Genomic DNA, 25,956 nt, shown 5'->3' on the forward strand with positions numbered 1-25,956 from the left:
ATACATGATGGAAGATACTGTAGATATTAAATGTTATGATTATGACTTATTTATGACTTATTTTATGTTTGCTGTAGTGTTGGCCTATAATGAATTACCCCGTGGTAAATACTTTTAGGACATTTCTAAGCGGAAAACTTCTGAAAAGGAAGAACCCAGTTTATTTAAAAGTCCAAAAGGACACAGAAAATGCCAAGCACAAACCATCTCTCTGGTGAACGGTCTCTTGGCCTAGTTTATTTTCTGCTATATCATCCTCCCTTTCCCCTCCTCCCTCATTCTTTCCCCCTCTTTAAAAACATGTCTCATTCATTATTGGACACCACCACAATCCCCCCCTTTCCTTTTCACCCTCTCATCCAGCCTATTCCCCCTCGCTGTACTCCCATCGTTAGACACAGGGAAGCCCGAGTGGGAACACAAAGTACCGGACTGTTTCTTTTGGAAGTGCTGGAATGTTCTTCAGATCGAGCCTAATGACAGAGTAGCACATTCACAAACTAACAGAGAGCCTCTAAACCATCTGTAGGCTAACGTGGACAGAGCTATATCATAGCACTGAGAGTGTTTTCCTATCTCCGTCTTTCTCCCTCTTTCTCACCCCAGAGCTGTTAGAATGTGCTTAGTTAGGGATTTGGGGGAAGGTTTTGGCCTCTAGATACTGGGCTGCACTCACAAATGCTAACTAACGAACATGCACACACAGACACACACACACACATACACACATACACGCAGCTGCAGTTGCGCACGCTCGCAGGCACACACACACACACACACACACACACACACACACACACACTCCTCTGCATGGCCTCCAGAAGCCCTCTCTGTCAGTAAATGGGGTTTCAGCAGTCTCAGGGGTTTCAGTAAATCCCACCACTGTCTGTCTGCCCTCCGCTCAGTGAGTCAGCCCACCGATTTACAACCACGGCAACCCCTGAAACCATGGCAACACACCCTCACAGCCGGGCCTGGAGATCTTCAATACACACAAAGATTCCTGTTTGATGAGTGATGTCATTACCGCACGATCCTGAGGGTCAGTGTCGGCTGCTTTGGATATGAGTTTGAATATGAGTTTGTAAGAGCAGTATACAGTTGAAGTCGGAACTTTACATACACCTTAGACAAATACATTTAAACTCAGTCTTTCACAATTCCTGACATTTAATCCTAGTAAAAATTCCCTGTCTTAGGTCAGTTAGGATCACCACTTTATTTTAAGAATGCGAAATGTCAGAATAATAGTAGAGAGACAACTCCTGACAAAACTGGTGTAACCGAGTCAGGTTTGTAGGCCTCCTTGCTCGCACACACTTTTTCAGTTCTGACCACAAATTTTCTATAGGGTTGAGGTCAGGGCTTTGTGATGGCCACTCCAATACCTTGACTTTGTTGTCCTTAAGCCATTTTGCCACAACTTTGGAAGTATGCTTGGGGTCATTGTCCATTTGGAAGACCCATTTGCGAGCAAGCTTTAACTTCCTGACTGATGTCTTGAGATGTCGCTTCAATATATCCACATAATTTTCCTACCTCATGATGCCATCTATTTTGTGAAGTACACCAGTCCCTCCTGCAGCAAAGCACTCCCACAACATGATGCTGCCACCCCGTGCTTCACAGTTGGGATGGTGTTCTTCGGCTTGCAAGCCTCCCCCTTTTCCCCCCAAACATAACGATGGTCATTATGGCCAAACAGTTCTATTTTTCTTTCATCAGACCAGAGGGCATTTCTCCAAAAAGTACGATCTTTGTCCCCATGTGCAGTTGCAAACCATAGTCTGGCTTTGTTATGGCAGTTTTGGAGCAGTGGCTTCTTCCTTGCTGAGTGGCCTTTCAGGTTATGTCTATATAGGACTTGTTTTACTGTGGATATAGATGCTTTTGTACCTGTTTCCTCCAGCATCTTCACAAGGTCCTTTGCTGTTGTTCTGGGATTGATTTGCACTTTTCACACTAAAAGTACGTTCATCTCTAGGAGAAAGAACACGTCTCCTTCCTGAGCGGTATGACGGCTGTGTGGTCCTATGGTGTTTATACTTGCGTTCTATTGTTTGTACAGATGAACGTGGTACCTTCAGGCATTTGGAAATTGCTGCCAAGGATGAACCAGACTTGTGGAGGTCTACAATTTGTTTTCTGAGGTCTTGGCTGATTTCTTTTGATTTTCCCATGATATCAAGCAAAGAGGCACTGAGTTTGAAGGTAGGCCTTGAAATACATCCACAGGTACACCTCCAATTTACATTTTAGTCATTTAGCAGACACTCTTATCCAGAGCAACTTACAGTAGTGCATACATACATTTCATACATTTTAATTTAATCTCATGCTTTTTTAAATATATATTTTTTGTATTGGCCCCCCGTGGGAATCAAACCCACAACCCTGGCATTGCACACACCATGCTGGCATTGCAAACACCATGCTCTACCAACTGAGCCACAGGGAAGACCTGGGATGTCAATTAGCCTAACAGAAGCTTCTAAAACCATGACAACATTTTCTGGAATTTTCCAAGCTGTTTAAAGGCACAGTTAACTTAGTGTATGTAAACTTCTGACCCACTGGAATTGTGATACAGTGAATTATAAGTGAAATAATCTGTCTGTAAATAATTGCTGGAAAAATTACTTGTGTCATACACAAAGTAGATGTCCTAACTGATTTGCCAAAACTATGGTTTGTTAACAAGAAATTGTGGAGTGGTTGAAAAGCAAGTTTTAATTAATAACTCCAACCTAAGTGTATGTAAACTTCTGACTTCAACTGTATGAGCTCAAAGTGTGGTTCGATCCCTCCAATTGTCCCACCTCCTTAAGGTATGAATTTGAATAGGAGTATATAGTAGGCCTACTCCCCCTTTAGATACAAGTTGGAGTTTAGGTATGAGTTTTAGATATGCATATTAGATATGGGTATGAGATTATAACACCCTTATTTTAATCATATCTGTAACTGTTAGAGTATGAGCTTTAACTATGAGTATGGGAGTATGAGTTTTAGATACGAGTCTGGTATGAGTTTTAGATACGAGTATGGATATGAGTTAATTTTAGATATGTGTTATTCGGTATATGGGTATGAGTTTTAGATATGAGTTATTGGGTATATGGGTATGAGTTTTAGATATGAGTTATTGGGTATATGGGTATGACTTTTAGATATTAGTTATTGGGTATATGGGTATGGCTTTTAGATATGAGTAATTGGGTATATGGGTATGACTTTTAGATATGAGTAATTGGGTATATGGGTATGACTTTTAGATATGAGTAATTAGGTATATGGGTATGACTTTTAGATATGAGTAATTGGGTATATGGGTATGGCTTTTAGATATGAGTAATTGGGTATATGGGTATGACTTTTAGATATGAGTAATTGGGTATATGGGTATGACTTTTAGATATGAGTAATTGGGTATATGGGTATGGCTTTTAGATATGAGTAATTGGGTATATGGGTATGACTTTTAGATATGAGTAATTGGGCATATGGGTATGACTTTTAGATATGAGTAATTGGGTATATGGGTATGGCTTTTAGATATGAGTAATTGGGTATATGGGTATGAGTTTTAGATATGAGTAATTGGGTATATGGGTATGACTTTTAGATATGAGTTCTAGTACAAGTGTATCTCCTTGTGAATGTAATTTAATTACCAAGAGCTGCAGGGCTCATCTACTCAGCACATGAAAGACTGTACCATAATTACACACATACAAAGGAGTAAGATTCTCCCATTACGTTACTGTAATTAACCATGAAGAGAGATAGAAGAAGGGGGGAGGAGGGGAGATGGAAAGGAAGAGAGAGAGGGAGGGTAATGGAGAGAGAGAGGGAGAGGTAGAGAGAAAGAGAGAGCGGGAAAGGGGGATACCTAGTTAGTTGCACAACTGAATGCATTCAACTGAAATGTGTCTCCCTGCATTTAACTTAACCCTCTGAATCAGAGAGGTGCGGGGGTCTGCCTTAAATGATGTCATCGGCGCTCAGGGAGCAGTTGTTGTTGGGGGTTAACTGCCTTGCTCAAGGGCTCTCCCAACGCTAGAGAGGGAGAGCAAGATAAAGAGGGATGGAAAGAGAGGGGTATAGATAGAGAGAGAGGGGAGAGGGACGGAGATATATACTGAATACAGTATATATATATATATTTATAGAGAGAGAGAGGGAGAGAGAAAGAGAGAGAGACTGGAGGGCAGAAGATAGGGAGGCATAAATAGAGGAGAGAGCCGACAGCATGGGTACTGTCTGTGTCTGTAACCGCCCGTCCCTCCTGTCAAGGTGCCACAGTTGTCTTGGACATCCAGAACAGACCGCAGTAGCAGTGTCCTTCCCCTCCCTCCTCCTTCTCTCACCCCTCCTCCATCTCTCTTCCTCCTGTGTCTGTACTAAGGTAGCATCCCTCCTGTTTTCTGGCAGCTTGCCATGCCTTTATAAGGACCACTAGGATTTGTCCTATCCTTACCACACAATGTATTCTTTAGAGAGACCTCCACCACTCCAGAACACAAGAACTACAGAGGACATGATCGGAGCCAGACAAAGGCCCCTGCCTAAGGTCTAATATGGGCTAATTAGATTTGTATCCATTCTGAATGTGTATCAGCCGCCCACTCTGTGATAACATAGCTTTGTACATAATGAATGACTAATGCTTGATTACCTGCTTACAATGAGTCCCCGCTTCTCTGCTTCTCTGCTCTAAGCTCAATGGATGAATCAGATAGGTTCGATATTACAGTTCTATGTGTGTGTGTGTGTGTGTGTGTGTGTGTGTGTGTGTGTGTTGGCTCTAATCTCTCCCCTCTCTCTGCTCGCTGTCTCTCTCTGCTCTCTGTCTCTCTCTGCTCTCTGTCTCTCTCTGTTCCCTGTCTCTCTCTGTTCCCGGTCTCTCTCTGTTCCCGGTCTCTCTCTGCTCTCTGTCTCTGTTCCCTGTTTCTTTCTGCTCTCTGTCTCTCTCTGTTCCCTGTCTCTCTCTGTTCCCTGTCTCTCTCCGCTCCCCGTCTCTCTCTGTTCCCTGTCTCTCTCTGCTCTCTGTCTCTCTCTGTTCCCTGTCTCTCTCTGCTCTCTGTCTCTGTTCCCTGTTTCTTTCCGCTCTCTGTCTCTCTCTGTTCCCTGTCTCTCTCTGTTCCCTGTCTCTCTCTGCTCTCTGTCTCTGTTCCCTGTTTCTTTCTGCTCTCTGTCTCTCTCTGTTCCGTCTCTCTCTGTTCCGTCTCTCTCCGCTCCCCGTCTCTCTCTGTTCCCTGTCTCTCTCTGTTCCCTGTCTCTCTCTGTTCCCTGTTTCTTTCTGCTCTCTGTCTCTCTCTGTTCCCTGTCTCTCTCTGTTCCCTGTCTCTCTCCGCTCCCCGTCTCTCTCTGTTCCCTGTCTCTCTCTGCTCTCTGTCTCTCTCTGTTCCCTGTCTCTCTCTGCTCTCTGTCTCTGTTCCCTGTTTCTTTCCGCTCTCTGTCTCTCTCTGTTCCCTGTCTCTCTCTGTTCCCTGTCTCTCTCTGCTCTCTGTCTCTGTTCCCTGTTTCTTTCTGCTCTCTGTCTCTCTCTGTTCCGTCTCTCTCTGTTCCGTCTCTCTCCGCTCCCCGTCTCTCTCTGTTCCCTGTCTCTCTCTGTTCCCTGTCTCTCTCTGTTCCCTGTCTCTCTCTGTTCCCTGTCTCTCTCTGTTCCCTGTCTCTCTCTGTTCCCTGTCTCTCTCTGTTCCCTGTGTCTCTCTGCTCTCTGTCTCTCTCTGCTCTCTGTCTCTCTCTGTTCCAGGTCTCTCTCTGTTCCCTGTCTCTCTCTGTTCCCTGTCTCTCTCTGCCGCAATTCAATATGACAGTGTGCCAATTAACCCCGCGACCCTGGCGGTTTTAACGACAGCGCAGTGACAAGTAGACAGGCGGATGGGCGGACAGACAGCCACGCTAACACAGGGGCGACGGATCAGCGCTGCTCTGCTTGCCGCGCCAGAGAGGACAGGCTCTAGCCCTTTACCGTTTTCAACCAACAAAAGCTGTTTACTGACTGAGAGGACAGAGGAGAGAGGATTAGAGGAAAGGAGAAATGGACGACAAGGGGGAGGTGAATGGGACTGGACTGGCTGTGTGCGTGGTGGTGCTTTAATGAGGTAAACACAAAGGAAAACACAGAAAGGTGACCACGCGCACTCTAGTGAAGGGCACTGTCACATTGCGTATGACTCAGAGAAGATAGAGGTAAAGTGTATGAAATTAGAAAAGGTGGACTAATGAGCACACACACACACACACACACACACACACACACACACACACACACACACACACACACACACACACACACACACACACACACACACACACACACACACACACACACACACACACACAAAGGCAAGGTCAAGAGTAATCTCCTTCCATTTTCTTGAGTGGTGGGTCGAGGGTGCAGCTCAAGGTTTAGGGCAGAGACGAGGGAGATCGCTCAATGACCCTAAGTTTGCCTGTCACCTTGCCAACCGCACCCCCATTACCCACCAATCAGGAAACGAGACAGGTCATCAAAATATGCCCAATAATGCCCCTGAGAGCTCTCTGAAATACGACTAGACAGAGATTCCAAAGTTAGCTCCCTGTCTCTACAAGGATGGAGTGAGAGAGAGAGAGAGAGGGAGAGAGAGAGAGAGAGAGAGAGAGAGAGAGAGAGAGAGACAGAGAGAGAGAGGGAACAGTCGTAAGCAGAAGTCAAGGAGAGACAACGACAAACACACTTCCTGTGTAGACTAATCCTGGAGCTCAAGTCTCAAACACCTACCTCATCAACGCCTCCACAACACTACCCACAACTCTCCTCCTATCCTCTCCCCAACCTCTCTCTTCATCTCCTCTCGTCTCTTCCCCTCTCCTCTCCACTTGTATGTTTCATGCTCTCTCCTCTCCTCCCTGTAACAGTGTGAGGGTGATTTTGCTCTATTTTCTGTGAAAGGCAAATGTAATCCTTCCATTGTTTTATGCAGCTGCACTCTGTTTGATGCTTTTACAGCTGTTATCATATTATGTCTGACCAGTGCAGGACCTTGGCTGACCCACATGTTTTCAGCCACATCTTTTCCCACTGATTGTCGTACAGTTAAGAGTCTATAGCCAGTTAATAGGAGTGGTGCTGGAGTGTTTGAAGATGAAGCTGAATTGAGAGAGAGAGAGAGAGAGAGAGAGATGGAGTGGCCCTAACGATGATAGCCCTTATGATGAGAGCCCTATTCAAAGCATGCTCAGTCAGAAAGAGTTCAGGCCCAGAAAAGTGACCGTTGCATTTAAGTAATTACACTTAGATACACTGGCACTCAGTCTCTCTATCTCTCTTTTTTTTCTCTCCCTCTCAGTCTTGCTCTCTCAGTCTTTCTCTTGCTTTTTTTTACGTAAGTGGGTGATGGCCTTACTTAATACAAAGGAGAGAGAAAAGTAGAGAAAATGACTGCAAGAACAAGTCACCCTGGAGTCAGATGTTAAAGGTGTAGTGGGATCTGTGACAGTCAGAGAGAGAGTGTTTCGGGTTCACCCAGGGGTCAGGGAGAGAGACAAAACAAGGGGTGGTTTCCAATTTAGTCGGCTTTATCGGGCAACCAAGCTACTGCAAAATGTAGTTCAATTACTAGTTGAATTACGTTCAGTGCGACTACTCCCCAACACTGAGCAAAACGCTGGTAGGCAAACTATGTTGACGGGGAATTAGAAAAGTTGAAGAATGAAGAGACAGACAGACAGACAACCTATGGACATACAAGGAGACATGGCGGGTCCCTTGACTATGCGGTATAGGGTAAAGTGCTGACCAGTATCTGTCATTGTCACTACCCCTGTCACTGCCACTACTCTCCTGTTTGTGCTGACAGAGGACACACACACTTACACACACCTGTCTCTGGAGACCTGGCCGGTCAATACAGTGTGTGTGTGTGTGCGTGCGTGCGCGCGTGCGTGCGTGGTCAAACATGGAGATCTCCCCTAGACGTATTCAGAAAGGAGTCCTTGCTGATCTTAAAGTCAACATGACCTTTCTCTCTGAACCAAAGACAGGGCTGGAAACGACTACCGAATCAGTCTATGCATTAAAACTCCCTGCATCCACCACACAATTACCTTACAAAGAAGCACATGAATAGAAGCCAGTGAGTAGAACGTTAGTCTTAGTTCACAGTGACAGCACAATGCCTGTTACTATGCGCTCAGTTCGAAAGAACAAAGAATCAGCCCTGTGTTACACACACACACACACACGAACACACACACACACACACACACACACACACACACACACACACACACACGAACACACACACACACACACACACACACACACACACACCCTGCCGAGGAGATGCTAAAATGAACATGTCCATTCTCCTTCATTTGCTGCTCTATCAGACATGCTCTCTAGTACTGCAGTGTCTCTACGTAGTAACAGTGCTGGGTCTCCATATTACACAGAGATGATACTAGGCCTAGTCATTGCGTTTGGGAAGCCAGAGGGAGCTGTAACACAGAGACATTACCTATGCAGCAGACAACGTAAACCGTGAATCACCGTGTATTATCTCATTAGAATCTGTGCAAATGCAATCTGGGCTGTGTCACACTGAGAACGTCTGTGTGTCTCACATTCTATTGAATATGAGGTGCTGGTGCCATAGCCTTGTGTGGATGTTAGCATGTGTGTACTCTGTAGTACATTGTGTTAAGCACCGGCACGGTTGACTGCTTCTTCTGTGGTTATCAATACTGTTTCTGCCCAGTGTCAGCACCATGGACAGCATCTATCAGACACCTCGACAAAGAGAGGGAACTGGGAGGCTAGCCAGGAAAGGAACACAGATGCTGAAGGGAAAAAGAAAAGAGGATTTCTAGCAAATAGCTGATCAACATTGGTAGTGTGTGTGTGTGTGTGTGTGTGTGTGTGTGTGTGTGTGTGTGTGTGTGTGTGTGTGTGTGTGTGTGTGTGTATGTGTGTGTGTAACATGTGTGCATCTCTGTGTGTGTTAGAAAGAGAAGTGAGTCATTCATTGTATCTCGTGTTTTTCTCAGTAGGGGGCCTGTAGTGCTTGTCATTGGATTAGCATAGCAGAGAGACAGTGGTAGAGGGCCAATACAAAACATCTACGTCCCAGATTCCTTATATAGTGCACTACGTTTGACAAGGAAATAGCATTGCACTAAGGTAATAGGGTGCCATTTGGGACGTATATGTCGTGTAATGGCTCTGTATGGTTTTGGCCTATGCTCAAAGAGCCATAATATTATAATGATAATAATCATTACTTGCTGCCTCCATAATTCTCTGTTGGTGCTGCATGCCCCAAAGTGGTTTTGTTTTGGTTGATTTGTTTCTCTTCATGGGGGTTGCATACAGCAGAGAACTGATGCTTACAGAACTACGATTATGGCCATTTGGGCCATACTGACCCTCTCTGGTGGTACTGTAAACATTAGAAAAACTACAGTATGCACGCGCACACACACACACACACACACACACACACACACACACACACACACACACACACACACACACACACACACACACACATTCTGGATATCCACATTCCCATACAGCTAATCACCATATTACCCATCATCACACTGAGCAACCCACTAGACTCAGAACATAGCAGAGAGTTATCTAAGCACCCGTGACAGGTGTGTGTGTGTGTAAACCCCGCACGGGAGCACACTAATGCCTCTGGCGTTGACACGGTATGTATAACATTTCATAAACGGAGTCCATGTAGCTCTTTCATCGCTTGGTTTGATTGGAACAATTATACACCTCCTCTCTCCTCCCTCCCTTTCTTCCCCCTCCTCTCTCTCCCTCCCTCATTCTCCCTCTCTCTCTCTCTCTCTCCCCCAGTCAGGGCTATTAGGAGAACACACACCCCCCTCTCCCCCTCCACACTTCCATACTAACACCAGTCAGTAGGGTGAATATAAAACATCCTTCCTCTTAATGAGAAAGAGATACTTCATTAGAGATTAGCATTACCCAGAACATAACACGTACCCGTGTGTGTGTGTTTCTGTGTGACTTTGTGTGTGTGTGCGTGTGACAAGCCTGCTAGTGTATTGTGCGTGTGCGAGTGTCCATGCTCGCGTGTCACGGATGTGCGCGTGTGTCTAAGTGTGCGACAGGATGAGAGTGGGTTCACTAGAGGGTGTTGACGCGTGACTGTTCTAGACCTGTGTGACAATAACGATTCGGGCAGGGAGGATTTGACAGGGTTCTATACATAATGAATGGCATTTGGTCGCCACTCTCAGTAAGAGGCTGTCACTTTGATGGGGTTTACACTTTACAGCGGGAACAACAGGGAACAGACAGCAGAGGAAATAGTAGGCTTCCATCTGTTATGGAACCACCTGAGACCACATGGTTAGGCTCAAGGGATGGATGGATGAACCAATGAACGAACGAACGAACAAAGAAATGAATAAATCCACCCGCCCGTCCATCCGTCCATTCCTCCATCTATCCCTATACCAAGGTTTCGATGGTGTGATCCAACACCCCTGCTTAACAGTCCATACAGGCTTCCGCTGTAGCAGCCTTATTGCAAGAGTGTGTGGAGAGTTTCCCCAGGTCAGATCAACACAGAGACCGTGTCATTAGACAGGCGGGATAGTCTCCATCACATGCTTGAAGGCCATACAGAGATAACATTATCATCAGCTGTCACGGGAGGGAAAGAGAGAGAGAGAGAGAGAGAGAGAGAAAGAAAGAAAGAAAGAAAGAAAGAAAGAAAGAAAGAGAGAGAGAGAGAGAGAGAGAGAGAGTATCACGTTTTAACTTAGACGAAGTGACGGAGGAGAGACTAACATTCATACATGTCCAAAACATACAGTGCATGAACTTGTCAGAAGGTCTAATCAAAATACAACCACGTCACCATATCACCGAGTCAAGCAGGCAGTGACTGATGTATCATATAAACTGGTCTTTTTCAACAGCATGGAGCCATAGCGTCTCTCTCCACAGTCAGGAGAACTGGCCTTTTCCACCAATTCAATATTGAATGAAAACAACCCTGGAAGGTGACTGACTGATTGGCAGAGAAAATAAAGGAGAAAAGAAAAAAACACATAAAGGACCTGAGAGACTTTCATTCATCTGTCTATTTATAAACATGTCAACCAACAGACTGGAGCTGCCAGGCGCCCCATCTATCTTTATACTGCAAAGGCAGAAGCTCGCACACACACACACACGCACACGCACACGCACACACACACACACACACACACACACACACACACACACACACACACACACACACATAGGGCTGTGGCGGTCACATAATTTTGTCAGCTGGTGATTGCCAAACAAATAACTGTCGGTCTCACGGTAATTGACTGTTAAATAACATAAACTCATTTAGCATCTCCTGGCTTCCAAAAGCAACTAATGCAGACCTTTGTAACACCTACATTTTAAAAAGTCAAATAAATCCATGTAATATAGCCTACACCTTCACAATAAATCTGTTATTTATTTTAGACAGGTCTAAAGAAGGATGATATTTTTAATTTATTTATATTTATTTAACCTTTATTTAACTAGGCAAGATAGTTAAAAACAAACTCATATTTACAGTGACGGCCTACCCGGCCAAACCTGGACGACGCTGGGACAATTGTGCGCCGCCCTATGGGACTAATCACGGCCGGTTGTGATACAGCCTGGAATCGAACCAGGGTCTGTAGTGACGCCTCTAGCACTGACAAGCACTCAGGATATGAGGAAAATGTAGTCTATTTCAGAAGAACAGAATAGCATACTCTGAGTTGTCCTTATGTTAGGTGCTGATCTAGCTATGCCAAATGGCTGTGGGCTACACTAGCTCATTTAGCAGAGATTTGCTTAGAATACTGTGCCATTATTTTATAGTATGAAGAATACAATTGAACAAAGCTGAATTAAATAGAAAGGATATTTTCTCCAAACGATTTTAGCGAATGCGCACATAAGGCTATGAGCGGCAAAGAAAATGGTATTCCTATATGCTTAATTTAGTTATTAATGAAACTTTAGTTGTTCTACAAACATTGCACTATATGTTTTGATTTTTAATACATTGTAAGGCTGCATGATGCGACTCTAACGCAATTTTTTTTTAAATTCCATGAAAGAATGCGTTCTGCTTTGTTTTTTTGTGCAAGCTGTACACACTACATCAGTCACTCATTCACAATTTGACAAGCACTTGATAATGCCTAGAATTTCACAACGGCATCCCTTTTCTGTGGCCTTCTCCCTGAGTGCGGCGCACTCCGAATCACCTCTGACTCACATGGCTCTGCATCACGTGACCGGGTCTTTACCACAGGCTACAAGTAAAGACAGACACATCTGGGATGCAACTGCGTGTGTCCTTATTCAATTCTGCGGTGCATATTGAAGATATTGGAAGAACTGTCCACATTTACTTTTCGTCAGCCAACAAGATGAGTAGGCCTAACGAACAACAAAAGTGCTAGCCTATATCAATCTACTATCATAGTACAAAAGTCGACCAATTCTGTGTGTTTAAATAAATATTACAGACATAGTCTGGGACAGTTGTGGGATGCGATAGATCCCAAATTAATGCAACTAGCATCAAAACCCCTTTTTTTACGCAATGTGACTGACGCAACAGATCAGAACGTTTAGCTTAAAATGTTGATAAACTATTAGGTTATTTCTTCACATTATAAGCGCAGCAATGTGCACATGGTAGTAGGCTATACGCGTGGATGTTCCATGTTCCATTAGCAGGAAAACACCATTATCAAAAGTGACCACAAATGCAATTATACAGGTAATGCTTTTATTATAAAGGTAATGCTTTTATTATAAAGGTGCATTTTTATGGTGAAAATGATCTTCCCCAAACTTGAAAGTTACGTGCAGCTTATGTATGCCAGTTAAACTCTAGATCCCTTGTAAAGCGGATTAATGTGCTTAATTTTAAGAAGTTATTTGGCCACTTTAGTTGTGAAACAAACCTTATTAAAACATATAGGCCTATAGGCTAGGCTACATGAGGTGTGCGACTATGATCTGAAAAAGTTGCAAAAGAAAAATAATTGTTTCTTAAGCTGGGCATCTGTCATGCCCTGACCATAGAGAGCCCTTGGTTAGGTCAGAGCGTGACTAGGGGGTGTTCTAGTCATTGTATTTCTATGTTGGTGAGTTGTATGGTTCCCAATTAGAGACAGCTGGTAATAGTTGCCTCTAATTGGGGATCATATTTAGGTAGCCTTTTTCCCACCTGTGTTTTGTGGGATAATGTTTTGAGTGAGTGCATGTAGCACTACGGTACTTCACGTCATTGTTTGTTTCTTGGTTTGTTTAAGTTTCACTAAAATAAAGATGTGGAACTCCAATCATGCTGTGCCTTGGTCCGTCTCTCCTCACGATCGTGACAGAATATCCCACCAAGCAAGGACCAAGCAGCGTGTAATGGAAGTAAAGGAGTTTTGGACCTGGGAGGAAATCATGGGAGGACACGAGACCCTTCCTTGGCGGGAGTCGCCAAGGAGCATAGGGGGACAGCGATGACGCCGGGGACCGCGGCCACAGAAACCCCAAGATTTTTTTTTGGGGGGGGGGGGGGGGGGCACGAGGGGTGGTTGGCCGAGCCAAGGAGAGAGCCAGAGCCCGCCTGGGAGTCGATGGAGCAGTGTGAGGAGGGTTATCAGAGAATGACTTTGGCGAGGAGTATGCTGCAGTGCAGGCATGCTGAAGAGAATGACACCAGTCCGGTGCCATCTGTGCCAGCTCCCCGCACTCGCCCTGAAGAGCCAGAGATCATCAGGGAGGCGATGGAGAAGTTGGGAGAGAGAGAGGGGAGAGAAATGTTATGTAGGTGTGTTCTGCACGGCATTCGACCTGAAGAGTCAGTCAGCAGTCTGGTGAGTCCCGTGCCAGCTCCCCGCACCCTTCCTGAAGTGCGTGTCAACAGTCCGGTCCCACCTGTGCTGGCTCCACGCATCAGGCCTCCAGTGCGCCTCCCCAGTCCGGTACGTCCTGTGCATGCTCCCCGCACTCTCCCTGAAGTGCGTGTCACCAGTCCGGTGCCACCTGTGCCGGCTCCACGCATCAGGCCTCCAGTGCGCCTCCCCAGTCCGGTACGTCCTGTGCCTGCTCCCCGCACTCTCCCTGAAGTGCGTGTCACCAGTCCGGTGCCACCTGTGCTGGCTCCACGCATCAGGCCTCCAGTGCGCCTCCCCAGTCCGGTACGTCCTGTGCCTGCTCCCCGCACTCTCCCTGAAGTGCGTGTCACCAGTCCGGTGCCACCTGTGCCGGCTCCACGCATCAGGCCTCCAGTGCGCCTCCCCAGTCCGGTACGTCCAGTGCCTGCTCCCCGCACTCTCCCTGAAGTGCGTGTCACCAGTCCGGTGCCACCTGTGCTGGCTCCACGCATCAGGCCTCCAGTGCGCCTCCCCAGTCCGGTACGTCCTGTGCCTGCTCCCCGCACTCTCCCTGAAGTGCGTGTCACCAGTCCGGTGCCACCTGTGCCGGCTCCACGCATCAGGCCTCCAGTGCGCCTCCCCAGTCCGGTACGTCCAGTGCCTGCTCCCCGCACTCTCCCTGAAGTGCGTGTCACCAGTCCGGTGCCACCTGTGCCGGCTCCACGCACCAGGCCTCCAGCAACGGTTCACGGTCCGGAGCTTCCAGCGACGGTTCACGGTCCGGAGCTTCCAGCGACGGTTCACGGTCCGGAGCCTCCAGTGACGGTTCACGGTCCGGAGCCTCCAGCGACGGTGTCCAGTCCCGCTCCATGGCAGGAGCCTTCCTCTGCGCCGGTGCCCAGTCCAGCCATGGTATCCAGTCCCGCTCCACGGACTAACCCCTTATCCTGAATGTAACCCCTAATCCTGAATTTAACCCCTAATCCTGAATGCAACTCCTAATACTGAATTTAACCCCTGTACTGGTACCCCCTGTATATAGCCTCACTATTGTTATTTTACTGCTGCTGTTTAATTATTTGTTACTTTTATTTTCTATTTTTCTACTTATCTATTATTACTTAAAACCTCTTAAGGATCTGTACAGATCGGTGTCCCACCCATGGGACAGTTCAGCTAACGTAGGCTAATGCGATTAGCATGAGGTTGTATCTGACGAGAAAATTTCCAAGGCCATAGACAGATCTGATATTGGCAGAAAGCTTACATTCTTGTTAATTTAACTGCACTGTCCAATTTACAGAAGCTATTACAGTGAAAGAATACCACGCTATTGTTTGAGGAGAGTGAACAGTTTTGAACTTGGAAAGTTATTAATAAACCAATTAGGCACATTTGGGCAGTCTTGATACAACATTTTGAACAGAAATGCAATGGTTCATTGGATCAGTCTAAATATTTGCACATACACTGCTGCCATCTAGTGGCTAAATTGCATCTGGACTGGAATAATACATCATGGCCTTTCTCTTGCATTTCAGATGATTGTACAAAAAAAATGACAAAATAACGTTTTTTTGTTCTTTGTATTCTCTTTTACCAGATCTAATGTGTTATATTTTCCTACATTCCTTTCACATTTCCACAACCTTCAAAGTGTTTCACATTATTATTTCCGGGGGCCCTCCTCTCCATCGCTCTCTCTCTCTCTCTTCCCTCTCTTCCTCACCTCTTTTAAATGTCATCACTGCTGTTAAATCATTTAGGCCCTGTGCTGTAATGGCGGGCCTCAATGTAGTAAGGTGAGTAACTTGATGAGATCATGATGGTATATACTGTATATATACAGGTGCTCCCCCTTCCTCCTGTCCACTCTACCTCTATTAGACATTCCTCTGTTCTACCACATTCTTAACTCTTCTAACTCACCAGAAGGATATGGCAAACAAGCCTTCTCATTAGAAAGTTATAAATGGCTTCAGACAGTTCACGTCTCCACATCACAGCAGTGGCTCTCTCTCTCTCTCTCTCTCTCTCTCTCTCTCTCTCTCTCTCTCTCTCTCTCTCCCCTCCCTATAATTTGCCCAGGCTCCTGCTGCAAATCCACTCCCCCACAATCTCAGAGGTGTGGCGGTACAGATGGAGAGGTGTGAATAAGACGCAGAGCCCATTTACAGTGAACACACATGAGTTGGAGCAATACACACGCGCACACACACACACACACACACACACACACTTTTGGTTCTAAATCACCTGCAGATTATAGCTTGATGCTACCAACCATGCAGCGCGGCAACACACACTCCAATTAGAGACCTGCAACACTAGATAAAATAAGAGAGAGAGAAGGAGTGAGAGAAAAGGAGAGGGAGTAAATTAAGAGAACGAGAACAAGGTAGATAGATAATGCATATGTATGCCTTGGCTGTCAAGATAGGCATGAATAATCCCTAAAATAGCCCTGCCATAACTTTGTCCCCCCCCAACCTTCTCTCTCTCCTTCATCCTCCTGTGAGAACCTGCTGCTGAATTAACTCTCAGTCTAATTAATACTGGCTGGTGTCTGCTGTAATCAACTTACTGTCCTGTCCTATAAACCAGTAAGTGTGTGTGTGTGTTTGTGTGTTATGAATAATGAATCAGGTGGCAAACCTGTGGCAGAGCATAGGAACAGCAGACGTCCTTATGGTCTATCTACCGCTGGGACCACAGGTGATTTAACCCACCTGTGTGTGTGTGAGTGTGCGTGAGAGTTTGTATGGCTATATTTAGATCTCTCAATACAACACAGTCTCTAGGCCAGAATCATGTATTCCTACCACCCCTCTCTCTCAGGCCTCTCTCTCCCTCCTCTCTCTCCCTCCTCTCATTTCCATCTGTTGCCAGAGGCTGTCTGCAGGTCCGGGCTGTTTCTGGAAAGCCCTACTTTTACCTGCTCCTCCCAGAGAACAGGAGAGAGAGAGAGAGAGAGAGAGAGAGAGAGAGAGAGAGAGAGAGAGAGGGAGGGGGGAGAGAAAGAAAGAAAGAGGGAGAGAGAGAGAGAGAAAGAGAGAGAGACCAAAAAACAAATCAAGAAACACACACACACACACACACTGAAGAACTTGGCCTACTTTCACTCTGAAAGGTTCTTCCAAAACCTACCTCACACACACGAACCCAATGACCACAGTCCAATACACACCACCATAATGAAGTCCATAGTCTTCTCCCATTCATTTACATGTTTATGTGGTTATGTATTCCTCATCATGTGTCTCAGTCAGTCAGTAATTGTCAGGGCTTCATTCTGGGTCTCCCCTTTGATATTCTTATCTAATGTGGGATAATAGCTATGCTGATTGAAAAGCTTGCCACTCCAAATCTGTGGCTGGGGCATAATGAAAGCCCCTGAAGGCCCCCATTAAATTATAATAGTAAGGCAGCAGCCTGACGTTAACTAATATGCTTCCATTCATTTAAACACAGAGGCGCTTCGCACTGCACACTCAATGAGTCACTCCGGAGTTTAGAGTTTACCACGGGCAAAACTTTTCAAATGAATCTGACCTTGAAAAAAATTGAAAGAGAGGGTTGGGGAGAGAGAGAGGTGGAAGAGAGAGAGAGAGGGGAGAGATAGACAAAACAGTAAAGAGGGAAAGGTGTTTGAGAGAGAGAGCAATCTTTTGTCAAATTAAAAAACAAGCCATGTTGACACTGTAGTGATGCATGGAGGAGGTGGTGTACAGGGAGAACACAACACCACAACACCTTATGCTAAAGGATGCAGTGTAGATTAATCTATCTCGGGGTGACAGATGAGACAAGATGCGGGACACCATACACCATACATGCATTCATGAAAAGCAAATGAGCCACATCTGAAAGAGTACAAAACTTACAAAAAGTAAGAGTACAAGGACTCATATTAGGTATTCTCTTTCCCAGACAGTTTGTCTGGATGTAAGCAGACCTGGGATCAGTGTTAGGAGATCTGACACTGGGGACAGCTCTATCAGCCGGGCGGATACAGGTGTACCAGGAACAGTGTTAGAACACTAGATACCACACTTATCTGATAGATTGAGCTGTGCTCTTTACACCTCCCCTCCTCCTCTTCCTCCCAACATAATTACTCCCTCGCTTCTGAAGAACAGCCTCGTGGCCCCTGATAAGAACCCTCCCTACCTCCCTATAAAGCTATCTGCTCACTTCTCTGTCCTTATCTTCCAGATAATACCACACCTCCATCTTACCTCGGCTTAATTACAAACCCACACTTCAATTAAAAGAGCCAGCACAGCTCTTGGCCCTTACAACCCCAGAGAGAAAGAGAGACATGGAGAGATGGGGAGAGACAGGGGGGATGGAGAAGGGGGTAGGTAGAGAGAGAGAGACAGTGAATCAGAGGGAGTTAGAGAAAAAGTGATGGGCGGGGGAGAAAGAGAGAGAGAAAGAGGGAGAGCAACAGAGAGAGAGTGAAAAAGAGGGAGATAGAGGGAGATAGAGAGAAAGTGAAACAGAAGAAGAGATAGAAAGAGTGAAAGAAGGGGAGAGAGGGGGGGGGGGCAGGGACGATCAGAAACCATTCATCAACCACAGTACCATAACCTGACAGAGAACTAAGCCATCGGCTCTAAAACTAATGAAAAACTGGGTGTTTTCTTTCTTCCATTCAGATTTTTGAATGGTAGTTGTCCCCAAAGTTCAGTCCAGAATAGAAAAGATAATTGAATGCCGTAAGTGCAATCCAGTTCAAGTATACTATTTGTCTTGTGCCTAGTACCTGTTAAAAGGTGTTCCTGCTGCCATCGAAGAACCCAGGGCCTAAAAAGCAATTAAGGAGAAGGGGCTACATCTTTTATCTAAGGGGGAGTGAGATGTCTCCGTTTTAATGAAGTCTGAACCGTCTTTGCTGTGCTAAACTTAACCAACATAATTATAAAGTGTAGTCACTCAGTGTGGAGTTAGACTGAAAAGTGAACTATACAAGTAATCGACTAAACAAGCGTGCGCACGCACACGTTCTGTTCAAATGAGGCCGTGCAGACTGGCAGACTCACCTGCTTATGAAAAGCGGAGAGAGTCTTTGAAAAGACTTTCAGCTAAAGGAAGAGTTGAAACCACCAGGAAACCTACATTAAACCCAGAGGAAATCTGGTTCGTCCCACGACAGGCATCACCTCTACCCTCTCCTCTTCTACATTCTTTCTTTTATCGGCATGGGACCTTGGGCTTTGGCAGTCATTACATTTTTTCAGCCGGTAATAGTTATGGAAATGCTGCCGGTCTCACGGTAATTGACCGTTAATTAACATAAACATGTTTAGCATCTCTGGGCTTCTGCGCCTGGGGAAAATCTACATTTTAAAAAGTTGAATAAATCAATTTAATATAGCCTACAGCATCACAATAAAATCCATTATTTATTTAGTTGTGATAGGCCTATAAACCTGATGAGACTCTATATTGATGATATGGATAAAAGGCATGTGCTCTGATCATTACTGAGAGAGAGACAATTGCATTGCTGCTCTGCTTGTGTAGCAAGAAGGTTAGGAGATAGTTTATCAATGGAAAATGGAATTAAAATGACAGAATTAAAAGTGAAATGAGATTGAAAGGCTACAACGACCAAAAGCCAACAGGTAGGCTGCTATTTACACTATACTCTGAATGGAGTTGTTGTTATGTGTAGGATAACTGTAGGATGGTGAGAAGTCATTATGGCTAGCCTCAATTAGCCTAGTTAGCTAGCTTCTGTCGGTTTGATTCAGTCAAGACAGGTAGTACTCTGTAATTAGATGGGATGATAAATAACTAGCAAGAAGTTAGTCTAGCGCAAGTTAACAGTGGTTGCGGTCTCACCCTCCATGCTGCTCTGGTGCTCCACTCCCTAGTAGCCTACAACTGCTTGTTCTGTGACCTCTCTCTCTCTCTCTCTCTCTCTCTCTCTCTCTCTCTCTCTCTCTCTCTCTCTCTCTCTCTCTCTCTATGCCTCCGGTTTAATAAAGTAGCAAAACAATTGGCTTTGCTGTTGCTTCCCTCACTCGGATCGGAGCTGGTCCATAAGGGGACAGGTCTTGTTGTCCAATTCCCATTCATAAAACTGACAAATCTATTTACTTACATTGTCATTCATTGAGACAATAGTGATCTACGCTGACTGATAGCTGTGTGTAATAACTCCCCTCTATTTTTCTATGGACCAAGATTCTTAGCAGTGCTGGGTAAAAGCCCTGTGCTACTATAGCCAATGGTGCCAATTTACAGAGCCCAAGAATACTGCCTGCGCTAACCACTTCATCTCTCATCCGGTCGATCAAAAACACACTGACAACTCAACCACGGCCGAGAAACTGTGGCTCCAGAGCCAAAATGGCCACCATGAAGTATCTCTGCCAGGTGTAGTAGAGTGTTAATGGAATGTTGTGTGGACTATTACTTTATCATCAGGGACAGCTCTCTGCCAATAGGGATGAAGGGTAGCCTGCTGGAGGTTACTGATGCACTGCCTGTGTGAACAACCTGCTAACCACAGGGCTCTTAGTGGAAAACCTACAAGGAGAGAGAGAATGAGAGAAAAAGAGAGAGAAAGAGGGTTAGAAAGAGAAAATATAAGAGGGAGAGAGACACGAAGAAGAACAAGAACGAGAGAAATAAAAAGAGACATATGGAGAGAGATTTAGAAACAGATCCAGAGAAAATGATAGAAGGCGAGAGAGAAGAGAGAAAGATGTGGTAGGGGGTAGATAGATGGAAAGGTAAAGAAAGAGAGAACCAGCAAGTACGTGACTCTCCCGACACCCTGACAGCCTGAAACAGAGCTGAACACTATGCTTCTACACTGCAGCTCCACTATGTTCCTATCTGTCCCCTGTGAGACTACCTGGCAGCTCTGTCATTGTTCCACACTAGTCATTTGTCTCCTCTGACTCCTGCCATCACTCCCTCAGGTAGCTCACATTTGGTCACCTCAGGGAATCAATTTGAACAGCAGCAGGCATATCTATGTATAGAATGACGTCAATCAGCGGTAGATTTGTATCCAAGTCCAATGTTCTATTATAGACACACCTAATGGCAGATAGGGGGTTATTTATAGGTAACTGCCAAAATAATGGAAACACCTGAGTAAATGAGGGATACAAAGTACTTTGAATGCAGTTGCTTCCACTAAGGTGTGGTTCCTGAGTTAATTAAGCAATTAACATCCCATCATGCTTAGGGTGATTTATAAAAAATGCTGGCTACCATGGCTATACTCCCATAGGATGACAATATCCCCATCCACAGGGCACGAATGGTCACTGAATGGTTTTATTTTTTACATTTTTATTTAAAATTTATTTAGCTAGGCAAGTCAGTTAAGAACAAATTCTTATTTGCAATGACGGCTTACCAAAAGACAACAGGCCTACTGCGGGGACGGGGGCTAAAAATAAAAATATATGACAAAACACACATCACGACAAGAGAGACAACACAACACTACATAAAGAGAGACCTAAGACAGCATAGCTTGGCAGCAACACATGACAACACAGCATGGTAGCAACAACATGACAACAGCTTGGTAGCAACACAACATGGTAGCAGCACAAAACATGGTACAAACATTAATTGGCACAGACAACAGCACAAAGGGCAAGAAAGTAGAGACAACAATACATCACACAAAGCAGCCACAACTGTCAGTAAGAGTGTCCATGATTGAGTCTTTGAATGAAGAGATTGAGATAAAGCTGTCCAGTTTGAGTGTTTGTTGCAGCTCGTTCCAGTCGCTAGCTGCAGTGAACTGAAAAGACGAGCAACCCAGGGATGTGTGTGCTTTGGGTTCCTTTAACAGAATGTGACTGGCAGAAGATTTACATTTACATTTACGTCATTTAGCAGACGCTCTTATCCAGAGCGACTTACAAATTGGTGCATTCACCTTATGATATCCAGTGGAACAACCACTTTACAATAGTACATCTATCTCTTTTTTTTGGGGGGGGGGGGGTTAGAAGGATTACTTAATCCTATCCCAGGTATTCCTTAAAGAGGTGGGGTTTCAGGTGTCTCGGGAAGGTGGTGATTGACTCCGCTGTCCTGGCGTCGTGAGGGAGCTTGTTCCACCATTGGGGTGCCAGAGCAGCGAACAGTTTTGACTGGGCTGAGCGGGAACTGTGCTTCCGCAGAGGTAGGGAGGCGAGCAGGCCAGAGGTGGATGAACGCAGTGCCCTTCTTTGGGTGTAGGGACTGATCAGAGCCTGAAGGTACGGAGGTGCCGTTCCCCTCACAGCTCCGTAGGCAAGCACCATGGTCTTGTAGCAGATGCGAGCTTCAACTGGAAGCCAGTGGAGTGTGCGGAGGAGTGTGGTGACGTGAGAGAACTTGGGAAGGTTGAACACCAGACAGGCTACGGCGTTCTGGATGAGTTGTAGGGGTTTAATGGCGCAGGCAGGGAGCCCCGCCAACAGTGAGTTGCAGTAATCCAGACGGGAGATGACAAGTGCCTGGATTAGGACCTGTGCCGCTTCATGTGTGAGGCAGGGTCGTACTCTGCGAATGTTGTAGAGCATGAACCTACAGGATCGGGTCACCGCCTTGATGTTAGTGGAGAACGACAGGGTGTTGTCCAAGGTCACGCCAAGGCTCTTAGCACTCTGGGAGGAGGACACAATGGAGTTGTCAACCATGATGGCGAGATCATGGAACGGGCAGTCCTTCCCCGGAGGAAGAGCAGCTCCGTCTTGCCGTGGTTCAGCTTGAGATGGGTGTTGTATGCGGAGGATGAGAGCTGCAGTAGATATCTCAGATAGGGGGGAGTGAGGCCTAAGAGGGTTTTATAAATAAGTATCAACCAGTGGGTCTTACGACGGGTATACAGAGATGACCAGTTCACAGAGGAGTATAGAGTGCAATGATGTGTCCTATAAGGAGCATTGGTGGCAAATCTGATGGCCGAATGGTAAAGAACATCTAGCCACTCGAGAGAACCCTAACCTGCCGATCTATAAATTATTTCTGTGTAATCTAGCATGGGTAGGATGGTCATCTGAATCAGGGTTAGTTTGGTAGCTGGGGTGAAAGAGGAGCGATTACGATAGAGGAAACCAAGTCTAGATTTAACTTTAGCCTGCAGCTTTGATATGTGCTGAGAGAAGGACAGTGTACCGTCTAGCCATACTCCTAAGTACTTGTATGAGGTGACTACCTCAAGCTCTAAACCCTCAGAGGTAGTAATCACACCTGTGGGGAGAGGGGCATTCTTCTTACCAAACCACATGACCTTTGATTTGGAGGTGTTCAGAACAAGGTTAAGGGTAGAGAAAGCTTGTTGGACACTAAGAAAGCTTTGTTGTAGAGCGTTTAAAACAAACTCCAGGGAGGGGCCAGCTGAGTATAAGACTGTATCATCTGCATATACATGGATGAGAGAGCTTCCTACTGCCTGGGCTATGTTGTTGATGTAAATTATACCACTTGGTCGTTTTCCGAGTGCATTCCAGAAAGCTGTTTATCATGTCCGCCTTATCCACTGCCCCCATTTTGAGGTTATAGTCAAGCACACAGTCTGGTTTGATTTCTCTCTCTCCCCTCAGGTGGTCCACCATCCCTGTGGCCGACATGGTTGCTGTATGGACAGTGGAGAGGACATGGACGTCTCGTTTGTCATGCCACTTTACTACCAGCTGTTGACTGTTCTCCTTGAACTCCACCTCCCCTCTCTGCATCTTCCTGCATCCAAATGCCATCATCCCCTTCCTGTTTGACCTGACTGTCCCACAGGCCCCTGTGCTGTTGGAGAGCAGATGGTGGAAGAGTGTGGGACTGCTGTACCAATTGTCCACATACAAAGTGTGTCCCTTTCTGAGATGAGGAGCCAGCATGGTCATCACCATGGATCCAGACACCCCAAGCCGCTCATAATGTTGGATGTCAGTGATGGACCCTGTGTAAACTATAATGTCCTAGACAAATCCTGTCTTCACGTCGCACATGACAAAGAACTTGACCCCAAACCGGTGCCTTTTGGAGGGAATATATTGACGGAGCACCAGCCTACCTTTCCATAACATCAGGGAATCATCAATGCATAGGTCCTTGTATGGCACAAATACCCAAACAAATGCTGATGTCAGGCATGTAAGAACATTTCTTATTTTGTATAACGGGTCATTTAGGATGGCAGTAGTATTGTTGACGAAATGCAGGCATCGCAGCAGAACTAGCAAGCGGTTTTGGGGAAAAGAGGGTGGCAAAGAAGGGAGTTGCAAACATAGGATCTGTGCTCCAGTATTCTCTTAGGGAGTTCTTGTTTACTATCCCCATGAGAAGGACTGTCACCAGGAAGGTTTACATTTCAGTAATTGTGGTTGTCACCCATTTAGTGAGCTTCCCCCTCACTCCTGGCTCTCCCTTCTCCTGTAGTTCCAAGGCATAGCGATTTGTCTCCTCTACTATGTCTCCCACCAGCTCCTCTGTCAGAAACAACTTGAAGCACTCTGCCTCAGATGGAAATGGCAAGTGGCGTTGCACTCCAGACTGGGAGGGGTGAAATGGCTGGCGGCCTTCCAGCTACCACAGAACTCCTGTACTTCATCCATTGTCGGTGTGCCTCCATCACCACCAGCATCTTCAAAGGGACCTGGGACTTTGTCAGTGGACAATGGGTCCTCAGATTCAGGGTTCTCAATGGCTACGAGGTTGGAGGGCAGCTCCTGACTTTCATACTCAGAATCATTGTCAGAATAAAAAAAATCTCCAGAATTTCCACATTTGGGATTTGTCTCCTTTTGAAAGACGTTGCTAATGCTACAGCTTAGCTCACTAGCTACATACATAAACAACAACACTGAATGGCTCAGAGTGGGAGTGAGAGGTTATGTGATTGACTGCCTGCATGCGTCACTTGTATCAATAAATCATTATCAGAAAATGTTTTGTGTGGTAATTATATTTATTATTATTATATATTTACTGTTTTATTCACATTTTCAAGTTCTATTGACAAATCATGCATTCCGATTCTTGCATAGATTGTAATGGGCACATATTATGTGTGTAAAATACCTTTTTGAAGATTGTACTGATTATGATGAGCTAAGCTAATTCCAGCTATGTGTGGAGCCCTGTTTGTTGACATACAATGCATTCTGGGTGTAACGTAATCGTCTGTCGGACTAAAGATGTTATAACAAAATGAGGTGAGTAAGGGTTCACTCATTTTTTGAGAACTTTCAGAAGTGAATGGTGGGATGTGAACGATGGTAGACGACACACCCCCTTCAACATGCATACTATAAACAGACCAAACTCCTCTTGTCTTCTCTTATTATCTTTGGTTTCTGTGAGAAAAAAAGCATGGCTGTGTGCAGAAAATACCCATCGGATTACTTTCGATTTCTAGAAAGTGTTTTACTCAATTATTTCGATAATGGTGAGCTCACCCATGATGTGATTTCATTATAAATAGTAATTAATATTAGCTAATTCATATTGTAGTTTATGTCAGCCGAGAGTTATAAAAATATGACCATTTGTGTTAAGTCAATCTTTCCTCAGTTAGCGCTAGGACAAATGTAGCCTACATTTTTTCGGTTTGGATTATTGTGTTATGCTGTAGCTACTTCTGTGAATGTCAGAACATTGCATCCAAAAATAAACGGCTCACATTCTGGACAACTTTGTAAGGACTGTGTTTGTGCAAAATGTTTCTGAAAAAACAGTGTGGCCATGCTGATTGTTGCATCATTCGAAACTGTCCGTTCTAAATAATCGTTGTATATAAGGGTTTTAATCACACTGGTTTGATCGTACGCTACAGGGACCACTGTAGAGTGATCACATCCGTGTGTTGGTACGTGTGAAAAGGTTAAGGGACATGGGCAGCTGTGAGGAGGAGGGTTTATTCTCCAGGTCTTTAAAATCGTTTTCCAGAACTTCTTGGGGTTAGACCCACAGCGAGAGAACTGCTCCTTACAGTAACTAACTTTGGCCTTCCGGATAGCCTGAGTGCACTTATTTATCATTTGCCTGAAAGAGAGCCAGTCAGCCTGAGTATGCGTGCACCAAGCCTTTTGC

At 45.3% G+C, this 25,956-nt stretch overlaps 1 protein-coding gene across 2 annotated transcripts in view; it reads right to left on the bottom strand.

The window, feature by feature from the left end:
- The window catches only part of kcnd2 (potassium voltage-gated channel, Shal-related subfamily, member 2), a 159,445-nt gene that overhangs the window by 10,095 nt on the left and 123,394 nt on the right, over nt 1-25,956 (bottom strand). The gene's annotated exons all lie outside the window — the stretch shown is intronic.

The sequence above is a fragment of the Salmo trutta genome, chromosome 8 (genome assembly GCF_901001165.1).
Source record: "Salmo trutta chromosome 8, fSalTru1.1, whole genome shotgun sequence".
NCBI lineage: Eukaryota > Metazoa > Chordata > Actinopteri > Salmoniformes > Salmonidae > Salmo > Salmo trutta.